The 9,145-nt window shown below is 41.6% G+C and overlaps 2 pseudogenes; both read left to right on the plus strand.

The window, feature by feature from the left end:
* The first annotated feature begins 404 nt into the window (after positions 1-404).
* Positions 405-2,903, plus strand: LOC126493450 (60S ribosomal protein L10-like; annotated as a pseudogene).
* A 5,516-nt stretch (positions 2,904-8,419) lies between these two features.
* Positions 8,420-9,145, plus strand: part of LOC126493451 (ataxin-1-like) — a 7,927-nt pseudogene continuing 7,201 nt past the window's right edge.

Raw genomic sequence — 9,145 nt, forward strand, 5'->3', positions numbered from 1 at the left:
GAGAATTAACCAGTAAGAAGCTAGAACTAATGGGCCAGGCAGTGTTCAAATGAATACAGTTTCTGTGTTATTATTTCTGGGGCTAAGCTAGTCATGCAGGAGCTGGGCAGGACAAAAAGCGGCCTGCTTGCCTCATCACTACAATTCACTACACTATTCCCTGGGAGATCAGAACATAGAAGATACGGATGATGGAAGCCTGGCTTGTGAAGTTTCAGAGGGAAGCAAAGACTCTATCAGGGTCATTAGTGTGATGTTTTGAATTAAGAATATGTGGTTTCTGGTTATCTGGAGGTGAGAATTGGCTGTGATTAAGATGAGATGAGTGTCTTTTCCCCTTTGTTATGACACCAAAAATTCCATCGCCATCATTGACCACCCCCACCGTCCAGTGAAATGGGTATTGTAAGAACAAGCCACAACCAAAGTCTTGCTTCTGCTGAGGTGAGCCCTGATGCTAAGATCCAAATTTTTAACTTGGGATGGAGGAAGGCAAATGTTGATGGATTTCCACTTTGTAGCCACATGGTGTCTGATAAATATGATAAATTCTCCTTCAAAGACCAGGAAGGCCACCTGTACTTGTGCCAGCAAATATGTGGAAAAGAGCTGTGGCAAGGATGGTTTTCATATCTAAGTGAGGCTCCACTCTTTTCATGTCATTTCCATCAGCAAGATGTCCTGTGCTGGGGCTGACAGGCTCCAGACAGGTATTTGTGGTGCCTTTGGAAAGCCCCAGGGCACAGTGACCAGGTCATTGTTGTTAAGTCTCAAACCCTGCGACAAATGGCTGAGATATTTAAGATATTAAAGTGGACCTGGCCACCAGGTTCTCTCAGAATCCCTTAGTCCCTACTTAATACAGGGTATGCCTGGCATACCCCATCCTTAACCCAGGGGTTGGGCTGTGCTTCCCCCCGAGGCTCTGCCTTATATAATATATACATTTTGGTTACCCATCTTTTTAATCCTTTGCCCTCTTGGCCAGTCTCTTGGCCCAAACCACCCCTCTTGGTTGGCAGTGCATCTCTTGCTCTCCCCACCTCTTCACATGGTCCAGCTCAGTCTGGCCATGTTCACTCTGGGCTCCCAGACGTCTTTGCTTCTGGCTATGTCTCTCCTTTTTGTCTACAATAAACTTTCCCTTCCACGATTCCTAGGAGCAGTCCTTTTTATTTCTTTGTTTCTTTCCATTCATCTGGGGCTGAAACTCAGAAGCAGCATGAGTTCCTGCAAGGGAACTCAGGCTCTCTGAGCCAAGCTGCTGATCCTATGGTATGTATGGATCATTTGTTTCTGCGGCTTTTGCCAGCCACCCAATTAGATTCTAGAGTCCACCTCTTTAGTCACTTCTTCCCTTCAGCTTATCTAAGCATTCATCTCCTCACCTACTCAGTAAGTGTCCTCTCTCTGGAACCTGGAGCCTGATACCCACTTTGGAGCACCCATCATGTGGGCATCTGTGTGTTACATCTTTCAGGGCCACACCATGTGGGTAATTCTGCTTACTGAGACACTTGTTCCTCTCCCTCTCTGGAACCCTCCCTTTTCTCAGAGCCTCTTCCAGGGCACTTTTTCAACTGTGTGCTCCTCTATCTGTTCTAACCACTGGTCTCGCCACTTCTGCTGGATAAGTGCCACCACAGGGCTCCCTGTTTTGCCTACTTTTACTACAAAAGCCACACTTGTGTGCCAGGAAGCTTCCTCTTCTGGGCCACTATCATATGGAAAGGGCCACCTCTCCTCTGTGATTTGGGACAAATCTCTCTGACAAGTCTCTCAGTCCACTTGGGGATGACCCAGATTGAAATTCTTGTTACCACAACACTTACCGCCTCTGCTCCCTCATGGCTCTTCAGCTCTTTCCTCTAGCTTCCTCGCCTTCATATAGGAGCTGGCTACTAAGTTATATAGCTTCTCTACACACTTCTGTGTTTGTGACTCTTTTCTTGCCACCTTCTCCTTGGAGCTACCTGCTGTGCCCTCCTGGGCCTGTACATCCCTAGTTTCCTTGCTTTCCTCTAGGAGTTTCCTGCTAATTCCTGCAGCTTCCTTAAGTTCTTCTGGGCCTCTGCAACCTTGATCTTCCTGTCTCTCAGCTCCATCCTGGAAATCCTGAAACTTCTTTATGCCCTTGTGGCTTCTCTGATATTGGAACTCTCCCTTGGATGGAGTTCCTGCTTGTTCTTCTTGTCCCTTATGGCTACACTATTTTCTTTCTCTTAGCTGCCTCTTTGCACTTATTGGAACCCTACCTATGGCAGAATTAATTTCTTGACCCTTTCTCCTTGGAATAAATTCATTTTTCAGACTCAGAGATTTTCTTAAAGCATTGCTGTCTTACTGACATTTGGCTTTAGTATTGGTCCATGGCCAAAAATGGCACACCTGGGTTCCAAATTCTCACAGATTATAATAACTTCTGCCACTGCACAAGCAAATGATCCCAAAGTCTCTTAAACTTTCTCCTCTTTTTGTTTTTTGTTTTTTTTTTTTTTTTTTTTGAGGAAGAATTTCTCTGTGTAACAGTTCCAGCTGTCCTGGAACTCGCTCTGTAGACCAGGCTGGTCTCAAACTCACAGAGATACACCTGCCTCTGCCTCCCAAGTGCTGGGATTAAAGGGATTAAAGGTGTGCACCACCACCTGGCCCTTTTGATTTTTTTCCTCATTTAATCATGTCCATCCACACCAAGCTGCAGAATAAGGAGCATGTGATTGAGGCTCTGTGTAGCTCTAAGTTCAGGTTCCTTGTCCCCCAGAGGCTCCACATCTCAAAGAAGTGGGACTTCACCAAGCTTAATGCAAGTGGATTTGAAGACATGGTTGCTGAGAAGCAACCCTTTCATCATGGTTTGTGGGGTCAAATATATCCCAAATCATGGAACCCTGGACAAGTGGTAAGACCTGCCTTCCTGAGAGCTTCTGCAGAGCTCTCCTATACACGATATTTTGGGATCTCCAAACCAACTAAAGTTGTACCTTTATCACTAGCCTCTCCCAGCTTCTCTTGTGGGAATCAAACTCTGCCACATGGTGCCAAGCCTCTGCCTCCATCCACAACCCCTTCATTCCTGGGGTTTCTACTACAGCTGAGGCTGCACTTCCACCAGTGGTCTGTCTTGACCTTTCACAACGCCAAACATCAGTTTCTTTCCATGACCCTGTCAGTCCTGCAGCTTTCACACTACCAATACCTGTTGTAATCGGAGTGGTGGGGCTGCGTCCCCAGCACCCCGAAATAATTACACAGACACTGTATTCTTTTAAGCACTGCTTGGCCCATTTCTATCTAGCCTCTTCTAGGCTAATTCTCACATATTAATTTAGCCCATTTCTAATAATCTGTTTAGCACTGCTAGGTGCGCTTACCGGGAAGATTCTAGCCTATGTCCATCCTGGGTCGGAGCTTCATCGTGTGTCTGGCTCTGAGAGGAGCTATGGAGTCTGTCTGAGGAGTCTTACTTCACTTCCTCTTCCTCCCAGCATTCTGTTCTGTTTACTCCACCCACCTATGTTCTAACCTATGAGGACCAGCCAAGCAGTTTCTTTATTGCTTAACCAATGAAATCAACAGATTGATATATGACACTCCCACATCAAATACCGGTGCCACCTGGGAGACTCTTACACATCACCAAAGTTGGGCTTCTGACATCTTGAAGAGTTAAAAGAGGACATGAACAAATGCCCAAATGAACTTTAAAAGGAGAGAACCAAATTCCTGATGGAAGTTGGAGAACACCAAAGCACACAGCTGAATGAAATTAGGAAGACAATACAGTGTTTGAAAACTGAATTCAATAAAGAGACAAAAATACCAATGATAACTCAAGCTGAAATGAAGGTAGAATTTAAAAAAGTAAATAACTTAATGAGAAAACTCAAGTAAGCCTTACCAGTAAAATGGATCAAACAGAACACAGAATATCCAGACTTGAAAATAAAATGAAATTATACTGCTCAGTGAAAGAAAATGATGACTTAAGAAAAACACATCATAGGAATATACATGAGCTTTGACACAGTATGAGAAAAACAAATCTTTGGATCATAGGCATAGAAGAAGAACCAATGGCATGGACAATATCTTCAACAGGATAATGAAAGGAAACTTCTCCAAACCAAGAAAAGAGACACTTGAAAGATATACAAGAGGCACACAGAGCACTAAGTAGACAGAACCAGAAAAGGCACTCCACATTCCATATTATAGTCAAAACACTAGATGTACAAAAAGGGGAAAGGGTAAGATGCAAGAAAAAAGTCACAGGTTACATATACAGGAAAAAAAACCTGAACAACATCTAAAACACCACAAATGCCAATCCAGACTACTTTATCCACCAAAATTATCCGCTATAGTTGAAGGAGAAAGACAAACTTTCCATGAAACAAATATGGTACTACAGAGAATACTGAAAGCAATAATTTGGACTGAGGAGAGGAATAATCATAGCCAAGAGACCACAGAAAGAAAACAAATTAAGATATAATTACTGAAACACAAATTAGGACTAAGATTACAAACAAAATAAATAAGAGCCCCAGATCACAGCAATCAACACACACCTTTCAATAGTAACTTCAAATATTAATAGCCTCACCTTCCCAGTCAAAAGACACAGGCTAGTTGAATGAATTTAGAAACAAGATTCTTTTTGATATCTACATGAGACACATCTGACCTTGGAAGATAGGCACTACCTGAGAGTGAAAGGATGGGGAAAAGTACTCCGAGAAAATGAAACCATGAAGCAAGTAGGTGTTGTTGTCCTACTGTTTGACAAAATAGACTTCAAACCAAAATTAGTCAGGAGAGGTAAAGAAGGATACCATTCTGGTCAAGGGAACAATTAGCCAAGAAGTCACTGTAAACTCATGTACCCAGTTTCATAAGAAGCAAACCAATGGAAGTAAAGATACAGATTAACAGCAATACAATAATAGCAAGTGATTTCAATACCCCACTTTCTCCAATGAGATGGTTATCTGGACCAAAACCGGAGAGGCACTGGAATTAATTGACACATATGATCTTGTGTATACCTTTGATTCTTCTTCTAAGCCTATGAACCAAAGATTTGTTTTTCTTGTGCTGTATCAAAGTTCATGTATATTCCTTTGATATGTTTTTTTTAACTCATCATTTTCTTTCACTAAGCATAATTTCTATTCTGTGTTTCATTTGATTCATTTTACTGGTAAGGATTTCCCCTGAGTTTTCTCATTGGGTTATTGATTTTTTTCAATTCTATATTTATTTCATGTTGTGGTACCTTTACTCAAATGGACTTAATAGACAACTATATAATATTTCACCCACATGCCAAAGGATATACATTTTATTCAACATCCAATAAAAGTTTGTTTGAAATAAGCAATATATTAGAACACAAAACAAACCTAAAACCAACCTACCAAACAAACAATTAGAAAAATTGGGATAACTCCATCCATTCTATCTGACCACAAAGCAATAAAGCTCACGACTGAGAGTAAAAGAATTAAATTTTGCTAGAAATTTCATAAACACATGGAGATTGAACAATACAGTACTGAATAATAAATGAGTCAAAGAAGAAATCAGGAAGAAAATAAAAAATCCCATAAATAAAATAAAATGAAAATACAATATCTTAAAACTTCTGGGACACATTAAAATAGTTATAAAATGGAAATTTGTAGCTCTAGATGCCCACATTAAGAAAAATTCAAAAAAGAGCACAAAAAGATAGCCTAATGAGTTTGTAAAACTCATTTCTTTTTTCTTTTGTTATTATTATTAAATCTATTTTTTTAAAAAGTAACATTTTCTCATTTTACATACCTATCCCAGTTCCCAGTCTTTCCCCTTCTCCTGCTCCCCACACCTTCTCCCCACTCCAGACTCCCATCCACTCCTCAGAGATGATAAGGCTTTCCAAGGGAGTCAACAAGTTTGGCACATCACTTTAAAGCAGAACTGAGTCCCTCTCCCTATACCTAGACTGAGCAAGGTATCCTTCCAAAAATAATGGGCTCTAAAAATGCCAGTTAAAGCAGTAGGAATAAATCCTGGTCCCATGCCAGGGCCTACAGACTGCCCAAGCCACACATGATCAAGTTGGCTTTATCCCAGAGATACAGGGATGGTTCAACATACAAAAATCTGTCAATGTAATGCACCATATAAACAAACTGAAAAAGAAGAACCACATGATCATCTCATTAGATGCTGAAAAGGCCTTTGACAAAATCCAACATCCCTTCATAATAAAGGTCTTAGAGAGATCAGAGATACAAAGAATGTATTTAAACATAATAAAAGCAATATACAGCAAGCATACAACCAACATCAAATTAAATGGAGAGAAACTCAAAGCAATTCCACTAAAACCAGGAACAAGACAGGGCTAGCCACTATCTCCATATCTATTCAATATAGCACTCGAAGTTCTAACTAGGGAAAAACTCATTTCTAAAGAGTTCAGGAAAATAAAGAACAAACCAAACCCAAAATTCAGTAGATGGGAATAAATAATAAAAAACAGGACAGAAATGAATGAAATAGAAACAAACAAAAATACAGAGTTAATGAAACTAAGAACTTGTCCATTGGGAAAAAAACCCCACAATTTACAGACCCTTGGCTGAGACATAAATTAATAAGAAATGAGCAGGTAAACATTACAATACACATTAAGAAAGTGAGAATAGTATAGGAGGATAGTTAAAAACCCTGTACTTCATTAAATAAAAACATCTGAACCAACAAAGTTAAACCAAGAAAAGATCAACAACTTGAACATACCCAAATAGGGAGCTTGAAACTAATAAAAAGCCTATAATTTGGGTTCTTAGAGAAGCTAAATAAGAAGGAGAACCCAAAGAAAATATATAGGCATCCTCCTGAATATTAAACTTCATCAGGCGATGAAAGGAGACAGAGACAGAGACCCACATTGGAGCACCGGACTGAAATCTCAAGGTCCAAATCAGGAGCAGAAGGAGAGAGAGCACAAGCAAGGAACTCAGGACCGCGAGGGGTGCACCCATACACTGAGACAATGGGGATGTTCTATCAGGAACTCACCAAGGCCAGCTGGCCTGGGTCTGAAAAAGCCTGGGTCAAAACTGGTCTCGCTGAACATAGCGGACAAGGAGGACTACTGAGACCTCAAGAACAATGGCAACGGGTTTTTGATTCTACTGGACCTATTGGTTTCGTGGGAGCCTAGGCAGTTTCGTGGATGCTCACCTTACTAGATCTGGATGGAGGTGGGTGGTCCTTGGACTTCCCACAGGGCAGAGAACCCTGATTGCTTTTTGGGCTGACGAGGGAGGGGGACTTGATTGGGGGAGGGGGAGGGAAAGGGGAGGCGGCGGTGGGGAAGAGACAGAAATCTTTAATAAATAAATAAATTAATTAAAAAAAGATAATACAGACTATAGAACCAGAATACAAAAGAAAAATAAAGAAAAGTTCTGAGAGAAAAAAAAAGCCTAGCTTAAAAAAAAATGTTCAGGTCCAGATGGAGTCACAGCTGAACTCTACCAGACTTTCAAAGAAAAAGTACAACCAGTACTTCTTAAATTATTAAAAAAAATAACAAAAACAAAAGAAACAGAAACAGTAGGAGCATTTCCAAATTCCTCTAGTATCAAAGCCAGGTAAAGACACAATAAAAGGGCCTGGAGAGGTGGCTCAGCAATAAAGAGTACTTACTGCCTTTGCAGAGGACATGGGTTTCGTTTCTAGCACCCAAATCTTCTGTAACTCCAGTTCTAGGAGATCCAGCACTTTCCTCTGATTTCTGTATGAACCAGGCATGCATGTGGAACACATGCATACATGTAGGCAGAATACCCATGCACAAAATAAAAATAAATAAATCTAAAAGAAAACAACAACAAATAAAGAAAACAAAAGCCAGTACCCCTGATGAACATAGATGCAAACATTCTAAAAAATAATTGCAAAGTAATAATGTGTTACTTTTTACTCCTTGGCAATCTGAAGGCAAGATGGGTTACTAGCAGCTAAAAATATAGGCTTCACTAAACTGGACTAAATGATGTATCTTCCTTGAATGGCTTATTCAAGTCCATCTACCAAGTTAAAAAGATTATAATCCTTTGTACATAAAAACCCTTTTAGGCCCTCCAAAAATTGAAAACCAAATACAGGTATATCTCAAAAAGATATATATGTGACCAAGTTGGCTTTATCCCAGAGATGCAGGGATGGTTCAACATATACAAGTCAATAAATGTAATAAATCACATAAATGAACTTAAGATAAAAATCACATGATTATTTCAATATATGCAGAAAAAATTCAGCATGGATTCATGATAAAAATCCTAGAAATAATAGGCATGGAAGGAATTTATCTCAATATAAAGACTGTGAATGGATCTCCGGGCGCCCAGCTGGGGGGGGCGCTGGGTGTGGGGTGGCTCCGGGGCCGGGGATGGCGGCGTCCTCGGTGGCGGCAGCTCCCGGACGAGCGGGAGGAGTCCAGGGAGCTCCATGAAATGGGCCGGCTTACAAGCCAGAGGAGGGGACACGTATTACAACTGCTCAGAAGTACCACCAGAAGCTCAGATGTGGGCACCCCAGCCATCAGCAGAGAAAAGGTACAGGGAAGCCACAGAGAAGTTCCTTCTGATGCCCCAAGGAGCAAGCAAACCCCATCCAGGCTCCAGGAACACCACAAAGCAATATGAAACCTGTTCATGAGAGGAGTCAGGAATGCCTTCCACCAAAGAAACGAGACCTCCCTGTGACCAGAGAGGATATGGGGAGAACTACGAGCTGCTCCACAAACCACACACCTTCCAGTGATGCCTCTGAATGGTCCCAAGGGGTCGTGGTGGCTGGGCAGAGCCAGACAGGAGCCAGAGTCAGCCTTGGGGGTGATGGAACTGAGGCCATCGCTGGTCTGACAGTAGATCAGTATGGCATGCTGTATAAGGTGGCTGTGCCACCTGCCACCTTTTCACCAACTGGCCTCCCATCTGTTGTGAACATGAGCCCCTTGCCCCCCACGTTTAATGTAGCGTCTTCACTGATTCAACATCCAGGAATCCACTATCCCCCAGTCCACTATGCTCAGCTCCCATCCACCTCACTGCAGTTTATTGGGCCTCCTTATAGCCTT

Source organism: Alexandromys fortis, unplaced genomic scaffold (assembly GCF_014885135.2).
Source record: "Alexandromys fortis isolate MF-2015 unplaced genomic scaffold, M_Fortis_MF-2015_v1.1 scaffold_326, whole genome shotgun sequence".
In the NCBI taxonomy this organism is placed as follows: domain Eukaryota; kingdom Metazoa; phylum Chordata; class Mammalia; order Rodentia; family Cricetidae; genus Alexandromys; species Alexandromys fortis.